The following is a 19,386-nucleotide window of genomic DNA, read 5'->3' as shown; positions in this document are numbered from 1 at the left end:
TTTTTCTAGATTTGACATTTTTACACACACACACACACACACACACACACACACACACACACACACACACACACACACACACACACACACACACACACACACACACACACACACACACACACACACACACACACACACACACACACACACACACACACACACACACACACACACACACACCAAGGACTAATTGTAGTATAATGTAATACAATAAATAAACTTATGTCAAAAACGAATGTTCTTACTAGGAATTTATTCAATTTATTTCATTTATGGTTTTTTTAAATGCGGGGCTGGGGGCGGGATTAGAGGCGGGGTTGGGGGCGGGACTAGAGGCGGGGTTGGGGCGGGACTATGTGGCGAGTAGATTTTTTATTTATTTATTTATTTATAAAATATTTTACCAGGAAGTAATACATTGAGAGTTACCTCTCGTTTTCAAGTATGTCCTGGAATGTTTGTTTTTGGTTCGGCGAGTAGATTTGTGGGTGATTTGTCAAGCACTGCTCATAGGTGTATTAAAATATACTTTAATAGTGTAATGTGCTTTTTACATTCGGAACCGATGCCCAAACAGGCTGCCCGAGCTAACCCATAGGCATTGGTGAGTCTGCTAAAATCGGAATTCAAAGCAGTCAGAGAATGCCCAGAGGTGTGAATAGCATTTGGTCAGCGGGGAAAGGTGGTGTACCAGGTCCAGAGATCAATGGCAGTCCTCTGGGATGCCACTTGTTCTGTCAGACCTGGTGGAGCCTGTCCCAGCTGGTGGCATTGAGATAGCCAGGGATAGAGGTGGCAGGCTTGCGCATTTCTCTTGGCTATTTTGGATTTTCCGCTGACCCGGCTTTTCTAGCCGACTTGGCTCTGATTGGTTGCTTGAGAAAGTTCCTACTTGTTAATTGGCTGCTCAGTTTTGTGAATGAAACTGAGAATACTATAAGAACTGATGAGCCAATCAGATTCGTAGTCTCCAGTAGTAAGAGCGCAAGCGGGCTTTTCAAAGTTGTTTCTGTGTGAATAGCAGAGCAACCGGCTTCGATTTCAAGCCTGAAAAGCCTGCCCGACAGAGTCTAAGTCCTGACTTTTGCGCCAAAGTTCTCAGAATACATCGTAGCAGACAAGGCTGGGATTTTATGCCGATTTGAGTACCAGGAGATTTGGACGAACTCCCGGTCAGGAGGGACAAAGTTCTCAGAAGAGAACATAGCTGTGGCAAATGGAACTTTATGCTGATTTGGGTTCTAGGAGATTTTTTTCAAGGTAAAACTCTCCCATAGAGTTCCCTGCACTTAGAAGAGTCTAGTTTTTGACCCCAATTCCAAAGTAAGTGTGTCTTTTTGTCTGTATTTTGTGTATCATTGTGTGCAAGCGAATTTATGTCGAAGGAATTACAATTTATTTAATTACCTTGTTTTGCTCAATGAATGATCCCGGTAAAAAGGTATAAATAACCCTGTCTCCCGTGATAGCTACCATAGCACGTCTCTAGTGCCTGTAGACCTACTTGAGGGTGATTTACATTTGTTGCTCTGAGTCTCTTCACATGCTCTGTAGATTCTTTCCCAACCATTTGGTTAGCAGGTTGAGTTCTTCCCTTGAAGTAAATTCCAGACTCTTTGTTACATCCTTGAATGCGGACTTCCATACTCTGTAGTTCTCAGGACAGTCATCGAAGTTGATAAGTCCTGTTTTTACTATATCACACCGGATAATGTACTTGCTCGTGTCTGTTAGACCTGATGTATCACAATGTTGTTTTTGCGGAGGGTGTGGGCAGTTGCACTTGGGTATGTTGCTCTGTCCATCATCTAAGTTTGCAGCGTTGGACTCTGAGGTGCAGTGGGGTTGGTTGTTTGTCCTTGGCATGTGTGCAGAGTGTGCGCTTGGTGCAATGGTGGTTGTTGGGAAGAACCCTGCAGTCGCCTCTTCCTTGGTGTGGATGTGTGATGACTGCTGGTCAATGTGGAGAACTGTGTTTCTCTGTGTGGACGTACCTGGATTGTGAGTCTTGTGTAGTGCATCCGTATGTGTGCGAGCGTTTTGATCACTATTATAGCTGTAGCTATCCCAGGTAGTGTATGCCTTTGAAGAAACAGCATCTCTGACATCCTCCTCATCAGGTAAATATGGTGAGCTGGCGTTCACATTCGCGAGGCTCCTCACATAGTCTTTGGTGCACTAGGATGGATCCTCTGAAGCTATTCGACTATAGTGTTGCTCCCCACCATCCTGTCTTTTGGCTGCTTCTGGAACCTCAGCTTGGGCTGCCGCGACAGCATCCTTTTCCTCATGTAAGGTCTTTAAGTCCACGTCAAACTCGGCCTTCTTACGTGCACTGGCTATGGTAGCCATATCGGCAGCAGCGGTGGTAGTGGCAGCAGCAGTGGATGTAGCAGCTGCTGCGGCAGTAGCTGCAGCAGTGGCTTTCTGCTCCTTCTCTTCTAGGAGTACTCTAGTTTTATGGCTGCCTCTTTCTGAGTGTATGCGGCCCTTGCGCGTGCAGCCTCTGCGGTAGGTAGTGCCTTGGTAGAGTTTGCGCTTGTGCTAAACACATTAGCTTGCACTGATTTTGCTGACTTTGTGGAATGCCTGGATGCCCTGGAGAGCTGTGATGCAATTTCCAGCATGAGGTCCTTTCTCCTATTTTCAGCTTCTGTGATAGCAGTCTGCATGCGGCTGTCACATGTTAGATCTATACTACTCTACAAGTCTCGTTCTTGCAGGATCTCACTGATATTTACCCTTGTCAAGTAGGTGATCTATGTCTCTGACAGCACATGGTAGCATGTATGGTCAGACCTTAATTGAGTTATAGACTGCTGAAGCTGCTTTTCATAATTACCAGTGTTTGCAACATTAATCAGTTCAAGTCCAGTTTTTTCCCAGGCCTTCTCTAACTTGTGCTGTGCGTCAATGTAAGCCTCAAACTTTTCACGGGCCTTCTGTGTAAGTGTTACGGTCCACTTAGGCCTTGCGCCTTCTTGTATCTGTTGCAGTTGTGTAGCGGTCTCAGTGTCTGAGTTGTCACTGTCATGCGTGGTTTCTGAGGGTCTGCATTCTGCTGTGCTGCAGGTGTCTATGGGCTTTAGCCAGTGGGTGTAGCGTGCCGGCTTTTACCTGTGTCAGCGATGGATAACTGCCTCAGATATTGCCGGTCGGTTTTCTGCAGCAATCAGTTTAGCCTTAGCTGTACTTACAGGTGTTCGTGCTCTGACCCGTGTCCTGGTGGAGGTTCGGAGCGTGGCCCTTGGTAGCTCTAGTTGTGGGAACATAGCACAGGGGTAAATCTGATGGCTTCTACCTCACTGTGAGCTGTGTACAGCTGCAGGTCTTGCAGACTCTGTAAAGATGGGACAGCTGCTGTTTAGAATGCAGGGGCTCTGCTTATCCGTGTAGCTGTCTACAGCTGTAGTGCAGGATGGAGGGGCTCTGTTTGTCTGTTAAACTGTGTGCAGACTGCAGGACTCTGCTACTCTGTAGAAAAATCCAGTGCATGCTATCCCTGGAGAGTTAGATCTCCCCAACAAAGATAGTTATCCCTTCTGCCGCTCCTATTCTCCCGTGATAAGCGAGGTAAAATCAAGCATACTGTACAAAACATAAAGGGTGCAAAAAAAGAAAACAAATATCAGTTGCCATACAATGATTTTTATGTATAAGAAAGCTAAACACATTACATTAAAACTTTACAATAAAAAGAAAGGCTGGAATTGTGAGTTTTTTGGGGGTACTAACTAGCCCTTTGACTTGCTTTAGGACACGTTTCTCTGTGGTAGTGTGATCTTGATGAGAGGATGTTTGGATCTTTATGATCCATTCTTTTAATTGTAAAGTTTTAATGTAATGTTATTGCTTTTTATCTTAATATATAAAATTGAAATTTGTGTGGTTGTTGCTATATGTGGTGAATCTGATTGGTCCGTGGGTCTGTCACTCAGCCTCTGGCCAATCGGATTGGTCCGTATCCCTGCCCCGCCCCGCACGCCTCTCATTGGCCTGCGTGGCTCTATGACGTCACCCAACTGCCACTCTCTTCTCCTCCTCACCCGCCCACAACCACCCGGCCACTAACACTAACAGCTGCTCTGGCACAGGCCTCACCTTTACTCCACTACAAACCCCCCTCCCCCCGGTCCCAACACTAACAGCCGCTCCGGCGCAGGCCTCACATCTCCCCCACCACAAACCCCCTCCCCCCGGTCACAACACTAACAGCCGCTCCTACCGAGCACACTCTCCCCCTGGCTTCCCCGCTTGCAGCCAGCGGTGTGGGGGGCGGGAGGCGGCGCCACACGGGAGACCAACTGGAGTCCCAGCCCTCTCTCGCTTCTGCCCGGCCACCGATCGCTCCATGCTGCACTACGGCCGCTTATGGAGGACAGGGCTGGCCACACCACACCACGGAGTCCCTCTCCTCCCTGAATCCCTTACCTTACATTTCGAGGAGAGGGACATCTGAAATCGCTGCTAGCGAGGACCGGGGGGTCATGCATGGGGGGGGACAATGATGTGCGGTTCAGGGGCGGGAATAATGTGAGGTGCAGGGGGGGAGAGACAGATGTGGGGTTCAGAGGGGAGAGACAGATGTGGGGTGCAGGGGAGTGACGAGTGAAGTGGGGTGCAGGGGGGTGGCAAGTGATGTGGGGTGCAGAGGGTGGACAGTGTTGTGGGGTGCAAGGGGTTGACAGTGATGTGGGTTGGACAGTGATGAGGGGTGCAGGGGGTGGAGAGTGATGTGGGGTGCAGGGGGGAGAGTGATGTGGGGTGCAAAGGGGGCAGTTTTGTGGGGTGCAGGGGGTTGGACATTCATGTGGGGAGACCGCAGCTGTGAAGGAGGGGGGGGGATGACCCATCTGTGAAGGGGGGTAAATTCCAGGCAACGCCGGCTATATCAGCTAATACTGTACATAAAAATCATTGTATGTCAATTGATTTTTGTTTTATCTCTGATACTCTGTGTAGCTGTGTAGAGCAGTGGTGCGCAAACTGGGGTGCGTGCAAGATTATTTAGGGGGGCGTGTGACGAAACCTGGGGATGGGCAGATGCTGTGCGCAGGCGCCAAGAAGCTCAAGCTCCGTGCTGCTGCTTCTCTGTGTTGTGGCTTGCTGCAGGGGCATAAGTGAGCCAAATATTGACACCCAGAGAACAAAACTACCTGGTTCACAAACTGGAGTTCCCCATACTCAAGTGGGCAGTAATCGAAAAACTCCATGACTACGTATACAGAGTCTCGTTCGAAGTACAGATGGACAACAACCCATTGTGTTAAATTCTGACATCCGCCAAACTGGACACCACCGGCCACCGATGGCTGGTGGCACTCTCGAACTACCAGTTCACCCTCAAGTACAAGCCGGGGCCTTTAAACATGTGTCACCAGAGGTTTTCCACAAATTCCTCTTGCATGATCCAATTTTAGTGATTTTTTTTACATATTATTGTTTGACTACCTATTTTTGCCGTTCTGCAGTCCACATGGAAAACTGCCAGTACTGTTATCAGCTGCTTTTATCTCCTCCAATTTATTATTTTTATGGCCATCAATGTTTTAGATGACATCTTGCCAAAAACAACTTTGTAGACATCAACATTTTCTCTAACACAAAGTTTTATTAATCGGGAAATTTGAGGTTCGGAATCCCATGCCTCTCTGCTGCACCAATAGCATGTTTAGTTTTGGGCAGACTGTAGCATACTCTCCCTATGGCCGTGCTGCTTACCACTATCTCCCTGACAACTCTTCCCATGCCCCTCTGACCTGTCCATCCCTCCTACCCCCCTCATCCTTCTACCCTGTTTGTTCCTGCCCTGACCTCAGTACTGTCCTCCGTATCACTTCTCCGCTCCTCTGTCTTACACGCACCAATCATCCTCACTCTCCCTCCTCTCCTCCACCAGCTCTCCTCTGCTCCTCACTCTTCTGCCCACCACCAATTTTCATACTACCTCCACTCGTCTGCTCCTCACTCCTCTACTTACCTTCCTACTAATACTCTCCCAACTCCTCCACTTCCCTTATTACTATTTCCTGCACTCCTCTGCTCCTCAATATTCTCCTCACCACCACTCCTCGCACTGCCTCCACACATTCCAGTCACTCCTGTATCCTCCATCTTTGACACTACTCTACACAATCACGCAACAAATGTGTGACGGGGCTAGTCACAGACCAGGAAGCCGGCCAACAAGCCTGAGGCAGGATATGGTAACTGACCACAAGCCTTGGGAATGAGTCATGGAAGAGGGTGTAAGTCCTGCTCACAAGCCAATGTATGGGCAGGGTGCAATAGCCTACAGTAGATGGGGTCATGGTCCAAGATCAGGGCAGAAAGGAAGGAAAACGGAATTAAAGTGCAGGCAATGGTAAAGACATGCAGAGTAAAGTGAAAGCAGTAACAAATGAAATGCGAGAACACAAGTGATCAGGCTCATTGCTTGGACACTGGCTCAGAGCAAACTACTACTTTATAAAGGCCTAGCCCAGATGTGGCCAATCTCAGGCTCCATCTTGACTGATCAAGAATGAAGCCACTTCCTGTATTCAGCCATCTTGGGTGAGGGCGCGTGAGGTAACTTACTGTTTCTGGCCATCTTGGATAAGGGCAAAAGAGTCTAGCCCTGATGGGCCTGCACCAAGGGGAACAGCCGTGATGACATGTCCTTACAATATGAAGACACAGACATAAGGCAAACAGATTTCAAACTATAGCAAAACTCTCAAACTCAAGGACACAAGCACCCACACAGACAGGCAACAAATATCATTGGACAACTCATGCAGATACAGCATCACTATAAAAATCACAAATTGAAACACACCTCCAACTCCTTGTAGCCTAGTGAGTTTTAACACCCTGCTACAGCACTGCTAGTGTGTCAGAAATTCATGGGTTTAAATAGTCCGCAACATATGGTAGGATAGTCTGGCATTCTTTAATTAAAAAAAGGTCTGCCATTTTTGGACCATTTGTTTACTTTGCCCCATTTTAACATCAAATAGCTATTTATTGCAACAACTAATGCAAGTTTTCTTGGCACATCATGTGCTTTTTCCTATGGAGTAACTATTGATGTATACATTACCTACTTATTTTTGCGATATTTTTGTTTTACTGGAACACAATATTAAAGCAGTTTTACTGGATTTTGATGTATCCAGGCCTTAGTATTGATACTTTTGTGTCCTCGACGGTACCATGATTACTACTGTAATATAGATGTTTTTATTTATTTTTTTAAGCTCCAACATTTATATTATCTGTCCAATATTTTTTAAATGTTACAATAGTGTTGCCCCCAAGTAAGATTTTCTGCAGCTCTGTATCAAATCAGAGGCATGTCTAAGTTGATCACTAATCATTTTGATACATTATTTAAAAGTTAGTTAAAAAAACAACTAAAATGCAATTTCCTGTTTTTCCTGTTTTTCATTATTAGTGTCACAAACTGTTAATTAGAAAAAAATGATTACCTCTTGTCACTTGTTTTTAACACTTAACAGGTTACAGTTAAAAGAGGAATATGAATTTAATTAAATAATTAATTATTGAATATTCGGTTTTAATTTATGTGACCCATTGCTTTTCTTCTGCATGCTGATCGATATTTTATGGATCTGTAATCAAGAGACCACACAAAATAGGCTCTAACTACTGACACATAGGAAAAGAAAAGGTGGTTTCAAGATTCAATAGTTTTTGAAGTTCAAGAATAACATTGAGTGCTGTTTCCATGCCAACACGTCAGTAATGTCTAAGATAAAATATAGTAAAAATTAGCCTTGATTGGATACAATATCTTCATAGAGGTGGGTAAATCATAACAAATGTTTTGGTCTGACAAGGAAATCTTAGCTAAGGGCACTCAATCCCTTTACAACATAATGGAAGCACACAGTTTCAAAGCTAATTCAGATTAGTAAAAAATATATGCAGCTTTTTAACAGCCTCTGATTGCAAACAGCTACCTTAAAGATGTGATAAGAAAAGATGATTGTGACATGGCCACAGAGCTGAGGGAGTTATTCAAAGATTTACAAGTACAAATGTAATTTGTACATAACGTAAAATAACCACTAACTAGTATAACATGTAACATGATTTTGTTGAGAAGTATAAATATAAGTATAAAATATAAGAACAAAATAAAAAAAAAAGCTGAAATATTTGAACAATATAATCTTGTTCTCTATACCCTTAGCCATAAAGGAGTTGTGATTCTGCCTCTTGACAGGTAAATATATACTATTAAATATGCTTTAACTGTTTGGATGTTGGTATAATCTAAAATTGAATGACTTTCAAACTGAAGCATATCATTTGTAAAAAAAAATGCTTCAGCCTATGTTTCCTTTCACCAGCTCTGCAAGTGTACTCACTGGGTCACTAAGAGAGAACAAGAACAATTTTTGATAAATTTCGTTTCCATGACGACGAATTAAGCAGTATTATAGGCTAAAGCAGTAAAATTCAGGGGATTATTGAAAACCCTGCTCTCTGATTGATTAAAACTCCGGGCATTATCCAATCAGTAATGCCGGGAATTTTAGCAGCTTGCAAAGAGCAGTTTTCAATCTGTTTATTACCAGCCAATCAGCTTTCAGAACAGCTGAAACAGGGCAGCGGATTGGTTAGAATGAAGTAATAGCTCTGAGACAGGGCAGGGGATTGGTCAAAAATTATCAGCCATGGTTTGACTCCTCCCCCTCCCGAGCTGACTGAGATTTTCTGAGCAGATTCAGTTGAATATGGGGGAAGGGGTGAGGGGGGGAGTGTCTGCAAAGATGTAAGTGGCTGTCTGCAGTTTGTTTGTGGCTGCAGTTTGTGTGTGAGTGTGTAAGTAGCAGTGTGTGCTGTTGTGATGTATATCTGGGTAGAGGTGCTGTGTGTGTTTGTATAGAGCTCCAGTGTGTGTGTGTCAGCAGCAGTGTTTATGGGTGTAGCATGTGTGTGTAGCAGCAATGTGTGTGTGTGTGTGTGTAGAGATGCTGTGTTGTGTGTAGTGGTGGGGGGGGAGAGTGCAAAGTTTAGTAAGTGGGTGCATTTTTATTGTGGCTGCAGTGTGTGTGTGTGTTTTGCTGTTGTATGTGTAGCAGCAGTTTGTGTGTGTGTAGAGCTGGTGTGTGTGTGTGTGTGTGTGTGTGTGTGTGTGTGTGTGTGTGTGTGTGTGTGTGTGTGTGTGTGTGTGTGTGTGTGTGTGTGTGTGTATAGAGCTACTGTGTGTGTATAGAGCTCCAGTGTGTGTGTGTGTGTGTGTCATTGTCAGCAGCGGTGTTTATGGGTGTAGCATGTGTGTGTAGCAGCAGAGTTTATGTGTGTAGAGCTGCTGTGGTGTGTGTGTGTGTTTGTGTGTAGAGCTACTGTGTGTGTATATAGAACGTGTGTGTGTGTGTGTGTGTGTGTGTGTGTGTGTGTGTGTGTGTGTGTGTGTGTGTGTGTGTGTGTGTGTGTGTGTGTGTGTGTGTGTGTGTGTGTGTGTGTGTGTGTGTGTGTGTGTGTAAGTGTCAGCAGCAGTGTTTATGGGTGCCCAGTGAAAAATAGGGAAAAGATCCCCAGTACCGTGCTCAGCTAAATGGTATTCCTTGTAGAGGTAATTGTAGGTATATGTCATATATCATAAAAAATAACAAATTGGAGAAGCCGTCTTCTAAAGCATGTATACCGTGTGTTCCATACAGTAAACCCTTTCCTCTCTGTAGCGGGCGGGACCTGTATCTACCGGTAAAATCAGTAAAAAATATCTGATTACCTAGGAACAGTTTAATGTCCCCCTAGGAGGTGTGTGGGTACAAGGAACATAAACCCCAGAGCGCAGGTGAGCGGACTGGGGTACTCACGGTTTAGGAGGTGTCGGCTGTTCCTTTGGCGTGCATCACGCTGATGGTAGACAGTTAGAGAAGTCCTGCAGGAGGTAAGCGGAGCACAGCAGAGCAAATGCAGGGGCTAAACACCAAGATGAATAAAAGTCCTTTATTGCATGATCGACATCATGGTAGAGTGGGTAAGTAAAATTTCTTACGCGTTTCAACTCTTCCAGCCAGGGCATTATTGGCCAGTAATGCCTGTTCTTCAGGGATTATTACTTACATATAGAACGAGGTGTAGGAGGATCTATGTCCTCTGGAATACTGGTCGATTTGTTTGCCTCTTTAAATTCTAGCCATTTAGTTTTTGTGTCTTTCTTACAGAAGTTTTTAATTTGCAAGCATTGTAATGTACCCGTTCCATCCCCTTGACTAAGTAATTAATCAGTACTGTAAATGTGTCAGTTTATCACCTTTTGATACAGTAAATAACTGAATGGAAAACTTATTTTGTAAACATATTTTCTATAGACCATAATGTATATTGTTCACAGTTGTACAGTATGTCTTGGTCTCAATGCACAGAAAGGGGCCTAATCTTCATATTAATAGGTTTTTGTCAGATATATAGATATATACATAGTGCAATATAAAATATTCAGGGGCTTATGCAGAGAGGAACGTTATTTAATGTGAAAACGGCAAGAAAATAGCCACAGAATTGGAGCAAGTTATGGTCGTATGCTGAAAGCTGCGTTACCTCATTTTTCTGATGAGATTCAAAATTGCCAAGTTTTTATGGCTGGATTGAACTCGCTATACAGGTAATATAGGGCAGAATGGCGAGTTGCAGTGCATCTATGCTACCTGCATACCACCCTATTTTAACATGGCGAATTTACCAATCTCTCCACGTGTTTGGCAATTTTTAAAGTAAAGAAACCTGCTGTGGCGAATTTTATGAATCTCTCCATGTTCTCTGCAGGACAAGCTTTTCTGGTACGTATTTTCGCCAAAAGATGGGGCTATTTCCCTTCTCTATCCTTTCTGCATAAGCCCCTCAGTCTGAAACACAGATGTATTCAATGGTATTGCACCAGCTAGCGCACTCCTGCAGGAGAAATATTGGGCCTCATGCAGTAAGCGTCGATAAGGCACTTATCGACCACTTATCGGCCAAAATGGCCGATATTCAGTAAGCCTCGATAAGTGGGCGATAACGGCCTGTATCGCCGAAAAATCTTTTGACCAAAATCAAATCGCCGACTGAGCGTCGATAAGCCACTTTTCGACACTTTTTGGAAATAGGGCTTCTGACGACACATTTTGCCTCAAACTGGTTTAACAGCCATCTGACTGGCTGTTAAAACCATGTCTCGACGTAATTTTTTTTTTTTTTAGTGACGTCCCTTAAAGGGAATCTCTTTGCATTTAAATGTCCCGTGTCACGTGGCCGGGACATTTCAAAGCATAAGAGATGCTGGCACCCCATAACGGGGCCTGTATCTCGGGAAGCAGGGGGTCCCGGACCTCAAACCAACGCGGTTCTGCTCCGGAGATCCCCTGCACATCTACACTTTGAATGAAATGTATATTAAAAAACATAATTTTCAGGCGAGATTTTCGCTGGCAGGGGCGGCTTTCTCAGAGCAGCTCTCTCTGCAGCAGAAATGTATCGCTGGGTTAGGCCTTTTCACAGGGTCGATTCTATCCTAGCAGTAAATCGCTAATTTTGGGAATTTTGCTATGAACGGTAATGAAGGCTTGCTGAATACCGTCATAGCAACGCTCAAAAAAACAGCGATTTAAATGCCCTGGAGATCATTTTTTATCAACCTTTATTGAATGAGGCCCATTGTGTTATCCCTCTCCCCTTTCTAGCAAGCAGTTAATTCAAAACAATCCCACAGGTCCATTCTGTATGTCTTGCTTAAACTTTCCAGTGGGAGTAATACCTTTGGCTTCAACTGTATTGGACTGAATGAGTTTTTCATTTATTAGAGTGTAATTCTAATTACACAGCACCTTACCCTCAAACTTTCAGAAATTAACTTAAAGGTTCAGTAGAAGTGCTCCTTGTCTCTTAGTTTGACATTCTATTCAGGGTGCACATAACCTGAAAAATCATGGAGAATTCAGATGCAGCGCTATGGTCGGTCATGTGGCTGTGAGAATGGTCTGGTCAACCATGTGCAATGCCTTGACAGTCCGAGGCACACCGCAGAGCAGTCGGTAAGGGCCCATCGGGATTAACATAACAAGGGTTCCTGCGTCTGAATGGGACTCGCACTCTTTGAATCCTACCAGGTTGCACCTGTCTGTAAGAGACGGGTAATAAGAGTGAGACTGAATATGTCACTCTACTTGCGCGCCACTAATAAGCGATGGCACGGCTTTTATTTTATTTTAATAACACAGTATGGAAGCAGGGGGTTTCTGTCGAAACAGGAAATTAATGTGGTTCAGCTCCGTAGACCACTTGCTTCAATACTATGTTTTCAAAATAAAATAAAAGCAGCTTCATTACCTTAGCAGCTAGCCACTAAGGAAATGAAAGGGTTAAGCCAGAGTACATTTTTTATTAGGGGAAGAGGGAGTGGGTGAAGGGGCTTGTTACCCCAGGGTGGATGGTTAGGTCTACCGAGACAGTTGCGGGATGGGTTAACCCCTTCATTACCTTAGCGGTAGTAACCACGATGGTAATGAAAGGGTTAACCCTCCCACTACCCATCTGAGAGGCCTAACCACCCACCCCGGGGCAACTACCCCCTTTAGCTACCTTCTCTACCCCCAATAAACTTTACCATACAATACAAACACCAATACAATACATGGTACAGCCTCCCAACTCAATACGTACAGATCTGGATAATAGCACATTTCCCATTACAAAATAAAATGTAACTGAAAAATCACCCAGTCAGCATATAGTAAATTAAAGTTGTATTTACCCCTGCCAGGATGAAGGCCGTCCTCATCCTCATCTTCAGTGGGCACCGTAAAAATAAAAATCTAACTACAGACCTGCAACACTTTAATCACCTTAGCGGTTATTAACCACTATTGTAATTAAGGGGTTAACCCCCCTTTCACTACCCACCCTGGAGGCATAACCACACTAACCAGGCCATGTACCCCCACCTTCCACCCCCTCTAACCATTGATTGTCACATCGGTAAACCATGCCCACAATATGGGCGTTGATTGCCACAATGGCAATAAATGGGCAAGCTACAAATAAAAAAAATAAGCACAGAATAAAATACATTACATTTCAATTAAAAAACATTTTCAAATACACCATGCACACAATATTGATTGCTACAATTGCAAAAAATGGGCAACCTAAAAATACAACATTTAAATAAAAGCAAACATTTGCCAAAAAATGCATTGCTTGTCATTGTGCTTATCATACCCTAAAAGGGGCACAGATAAATACATTACCAGTAAATGGGCAACCTGGAAAAAACAAGCACCAAATAAAATACAACATTTAAATAAAAGCAAACATTTGTAAAAAAAACCATTGCTTGTCACTGCTTATTTATACCCTGAAAAGGGCGTAGATCAGGCCTGCACAACACGCGGCCCGCGGGCCGCATGCGGCCCATCTGCACTCATTGTGTGTTCCGCGGCGGCTTGGGGGTGTGCCATTTGTCAATCAAATGTGACGTCACAGGCCTTTTATATGGCCCTGTTTAAGTTCTCCTTTGTGATGTGACCAGGACATTTAAACAATGCAGAGAGATACCGGCACCCCATACCGGGGCCTGTAACTCGGGAAGCAGGGTGTCCCAATGGCTAAACTTAATGTGGTTCAGCTCCGGAGACCCCCTTCTTCAATACTGCGTTATTAAACTAAAATCTGCGTGATCGCCTGTTAGAGGTGTGCAGGGAGAGTGACTGATTCTGTCTCACTCTTACCGTCAGTGCCGTCTTAACGCATGGGCACGCTGGGCAGTTGCCCAGGGGCCCAACAAGCATAATGACCCCATGCTAATCTATGCACAGACCAGAATTTAACACTAATTTTCCAATCACCCGCCTCAACATTCAAATCTCCCGCTAACTCGGTAGAAGGAGAAAAATTACGACTTGTAGTGGAGAGTTGGCATGCCTGAATTCGCGAGAGAAATTTTGCCGTTTTTATTGCTTGCAATGTTATGGAAGCAGAATATTGTAACAGATTCGTGGGAGGCAATTAACGGCTGGGGACAACAATTGCTGTGTAGGCAGTGCCCAGTGCACTGCTTTGCTCGGGGGCCTATAATGCTGTTACAGCCGCGGCCCCTTTTATTCTCCAACATCTCCAAATTTTTGGGGGATTTTTTCCCGAATTCCACGCACTTCACTGCACTTCACCATGTTCATGTCGAATTCTGACTGCATTTATACCGCATTCATGTTGCATTCACACCCACGGTTGATGCGCGGTTGATGTGTTTATTGATAATGGTTTGGATTTAATTGGTTGCAATTCTTCGCGTATCCGCCAGATGGCAGATATTCATGAATTGTAATGCGAATGCGCTTCAGTAATTTGTCGATTTGCAGGTGTTTAAAAAAATACCACAGTGGTCCATTGTAAATTGGCCTTGGACTGAAGAAGTTACAATAATGTATCAATTTAGGCTTTTCATATTCAAAAAAAGACAGGCATAGTTTCTGGTCTTATGTTATTGTCCTGAGAGTCCCGTCATGAGTGCACAACTGCAGTCCGTGTTCCAAAAACCCAACAGAATGTACGCTTATTTAATATGGGCCGCGATTAAAGCAACAGATGATAAGATGGCAACAGTTGTTCAAATTTATCAGTATTTTATCGAAAACTATGACTTTTACAAATTTTCACCAGATGCTCATGTGTGGAAGCGTGCAATAAGGAAAAAGTTATGTAGCGATCCATGTTTTTTTCGTATTGATCCCATTGTTATTGGAGGGTATTGGTGTGTATCACCGGGTTTTTCCCGTATCTATGATCATGGAGACTGCCAAAGGCGAAAAGGTCGTGTTAAAACCAACTAAGAAACGTAAGTCGCTGGCAAGCAATGCGACAGCGACAGCTTCCAATAACGGTCCGACCGTCAGTGAAAACCTGGTGACCGGCAACCCTTGCTGTCTGTCCCCGCCCGGATACCTGCATCCTGAGCTGGATTTCGCATACAGATTCGAGCAAGCTTGCATGTACCTAAGCGATTTCAAGCCTCATCAGCTGACTACAGGTGTAGTAGTCCCTCTGTCACCTGTCAACGACGTGTATGATCAAGAATTCGGGACTGGCAGTGGCTCGGCGCCAGCTGATTGGCAAAGTCTATGGTGAGTAATGTTGGCGTATTTTATTCTGTTTTTGAAATATCAATATCAATGCGATTCAAAAGTCAAGCGATTCTCCTGTAAGCAATATCATTGGCTGAGCAGCTTCTACAGTAGATACTGCACAATTGGTGAAAAGCTAGGCACATGCGCATTGGAACCTTCTTGAAACGCATATGCGTGTCATCACATCGACGGTAGGCACATGTGCATGTGAACAAGAGACGCCCCCCCGAGAAAATTATTGGTGGGACTGACTGTGGGAACTTCTTTAGAGGACTGACTGACCATTATGTAAAACTTTTACTTTTTTTTTGTTCCTCAGAAAAGAAAACTTTGTCATCTCATGCGGAAAACGGCAAATGGAGGGATTTTGATGGATAATATCGCTTTGTGTTACAATGCCTGCACATTGCTGAATCTGAGTAAAAAAAAACAAGTACCAGAGTTTACAGTTTAGTGGCCGTTGTTATTGATTAGGATAGAATACCTGAAACAGTATGCTGTTGTTTTCAGACCGTAAACAATACTTTTTTATATATACTGTATAAAAAACCCGAAAAATAAAAAGTATGCATTTATTCTACATGTATTCCAGTACATATGTATATACTATACCCGTACAGCATGTATTGTTTTAATACTCTTGTGATGTACAGTACTGAGCATGCCTACAGTATACAGTACAGTATGCCTGGACAGTACTGTACAGTATGTTCTAGAAACACTGTATTTTGTTACAGTATAAAAGGAGACAATGGAACAATTTAAAACAAATCAACATTTTCTTTTATTGGTGGAGTAAGTACAAAAACATGTATTTACAAATACAATGTAAAAACATTTTAAGTGTACAGCAATTCAAAACATCAACAGGTATATGGTTTACTGCTAGTGAAAACTTTTATGTACAGAAAGTCAAAACATTTACAGTCAGTCCTGCACAACTCCAGTCCTCGAGAGCCGCAAAGAGCCCCGGTTTTAAACCTTGAAAAACAGGCCTGTTTGCGGCCCTCAGGGACTGGAATTGTTCAGGTCCTGTGCACAGTAAGGAAAAACATTTCTTTATTAATACAAGTTAAAACACGCAACATCTCCTTTATTAAAATACAGAAAGTCAAAACATGTACAGCACAACAGTATGGTGTTATTAAAAAAAAATCTTTATTCATAAAATTTAAAAAATGCAACATCTCCTTTATTAAAGTACAGAAAGTCAAAACATTTACAGTAGGATGGTGTACAGAACAGTCAGTCAGCCTGCACAACTCCAGTCCTCGAGGGCCGCAAACTGCCCCGGTTTTAAGGATAACCTTGAAAAACAGACCTGTTTGCGGCCCTCGGGGACTGGAATTGTTCAGATCCTGTGTACAGTAAGGAAAAACATTTCTTTATTAATAGACGTAAAAACACGCAACATCTCCTTTATTAAAGTACAGAGAGTCAAAACATGTACAGCACAACAGTATGATGTTATTAAAAAAAATTATTTATTCATAAAATTTAAAAAATGCAACATCTCCTTTATTAAAGTACAGAAAGTCAAAACATTTACAAAAACATTTACAAAAATAAACAACAGTTGAACAGTCACACAAATTCGATCCCCACCAGATTGTCCTTCCAGGGCCGATGCCTTGTATGGCGCAAAATGCCATTAATGGAGTCTCGAACGATTTTCATTAAAGGATCAGTAATTGAAAAATAGTGCCGCAATTCCTCCACAATAGTTCTTCTTAAATTTTCAGGAAGCGCCCTTTTTTCGCGATTTCCTTCGTAGTTCACATTGTAGACCCACCCGCAGTACACCAAGTAGGACACGTGGTGCTTAAAAATTAACATGGCATACTTGTGGGGTAAACCAGCACTCATCACCCTATACTTCTCCATGAGTGCCGGTGGCAGCTCGTGCAGGATGATGTCGGGCACCGTATCGATGCAAGCGTATGTAGGTTGGGTTCTGGAAGCGAGTGTTCTTCTGTGAGCGGGTGTGCTTGTGGCGGCAGGCGAGGGTAGGTTGTCTGGGAGGAAGCTTTCCTCCTGTCTTGGTCGCCGTGTTGTCTCCTGGCGTGGTCTTGACGGGGTTGTCATGTTATCCTCCTCCTCAACGGCATACATCTACACAAATTCTTCTGGTGGAGGGTGTGCGCTTGGTGTTGGAAGGTGGTCGAAGGTCCCATTCATCCTGCCACCCTCCTGCTCCGGTGTCTGGGATACAGGGGCATGAACACCGAGCAAATTATGTATCCCCGCTATGTCAGTCTCTATCTTCTCCATCCGTCGATCCATCTTCTCCATCCGTTGATCCATCTTCTGCATCCGTTGATCCATATTTAGCATGGTCTCTAAAAGCAGATCTATCTTTACCAGCACAGTAGAGTTCCTGGGGCTATCCACACTTAACCCATTCAGCATGCGGTCTAATGAGCTGGTTCTTGTGCATGGCGTGCTGTGGACATCTGGGTGGATGGGTGCTACGGAGGATGAGATGGGGGTTCCATGGAGAGAAGCGTCAGCATCGTCGAAGAAGAATGGAGGAGGTGACCTGTGGATTTCCGGGAGAGAAGCGGCAGCGTCGTCGAAGAGGGATGGAGAAAGCGACCTGTGGATTTCCGGGTGAGAAGCGCAGAGTCGTCTAAGCGTAATGGAGAAAGTGACCCGTGGATTTCAGGGGCACCAGCGGCAGCGACGCCGAAGAGCAGTGGCGAAGATGGGCTGTGGGTTTCCAGGAGAGCGGCGGCAGCGTCGTGGACGAGTAGTGGAGAAGTATGGCTGTAGATTTCCGGGAGAGCGGCGGCAGAGTAGTCGAATCATAAACGAGGATGTGGTCTGTGGGTTCGATGGGTTGGCTGCCGTTTGTTTTGCGTTGAGTGTACATCACCGAATTTCTTCTTGACATAATAAGGCTTACGTGTATTAAAACCCTTAGCCTTTGGGGTCAGCAGAAGGTTTTCTTTATTGGCCTTAGCCTGTCGCTTTGGCCTTGGCTTGGAAATGGATGCTGCCTTTTGCTTTTTCTGTGTGATAGGCACGGCAGAGGCGAGTGGCTTCTTGCGTCTGTAGAATCGGGGTTGATCCATGGAAGCAGATGGCACAATGCAGTATCTGGACAAGGGCAAGTTCAGATAAAGATCATCGAGTGGTGGGCTATGCAAAGTGTGTAACCTTTTATGCATGGCGACGAGGTACAGGTGTTGAAAGTGGACGTACTCTAATGTGAGTCATTAACGTATAAATACACCATCCATTTTGTGGATTCACTGCACATTGAATACACATTGACTAAACATCGAATATACATTCTTGTGTTTGTATTTTTTTCTACTCGCAGCAATGAAATAGAAAAACAAGCGCAAATAATATTACTAATAAATCAAAGTAACACAGGTGATATACTATCCTTAATGAGTGCAGCTCCCGACATAAAATTCAAACCAAATTCAATCAGCAAACGAAGGAGAAACAGGTGCGCAAATCACATCAGGGCATGGAAAAGAAAGTTAAAACACAAAATAGTGCAATATTGTCTACTCAAACAGATAATTTCAATGCTGGAAGTTCTATGAAATTTGCACTCACGTGTTTAACGTGAAATAAAAGCGTTGTGGTTATTCAAAGTTACCAACTTATGTCTCCAGACAGGTACTCCAGATCCATATAGAGGGGGGGAAATCCATATACAAAAAAGGGAAAGCAAAAAATAGTATAGTACTGTTTTTAATGTTAAAAACACCAAGTATTCCACTTGCCTTTGTTTGAGAGCATTCAGACCACCCTGGGTCATATGGTCAGACAAGGATATTCACAGCAACAGCATCCGCTCCACGGACGTCACAGCAGGTACTGGGCTGATTAAAGTTGTCCTCCACTCTGGATGTTATCAACAAGGGCTTCTTAGTAATCACTGATTCACCCAACGCGCGTTTCCACTGCAAATTCTTCATCAGGGGCTAATCTAACTTCCCTCTATGTTTCCCTCCCTGAAATAACCCCCCGCATTAATTTTCAAAATTACGGAGCGTCATACATGACGTCATCACGTCACGCGACGCATCACGTGATTCATCGTCATGCATCTATTTGCATATTCATGTGTCAAAGCTCTACCAAGCCCTGAAGCATATTGGCAATCTTTGCCCTATATTTAACATACTAGTCCACCATCTTGTGGTTGGACTCGAAGAGGTCCCGCGTGACGTCATCACGTCACGTTTCTCACGCGACACGCACAGATAGATGGCTATCAATTTTGCAAACATGATGCCAT

Source organism: Ascaphus truei, chromosome 3 (genome assembly GCF_040206685.1).
Source record: "Ascaphus truei isolate aAscTru1 chromosome 3, aAscTru1.hap1, whole genome shotgun sequence".
In the NCBI taxonomy this organism is placed as follows: domain Eukaryota; kingdom Metazoa; phylum Chordata; class Amphibia; order Anura; family Ascaphidae; genus Ascaphus; species Ascaphus truei.
Note: the sequence above shows the minus strand (reverse complement) of the source record.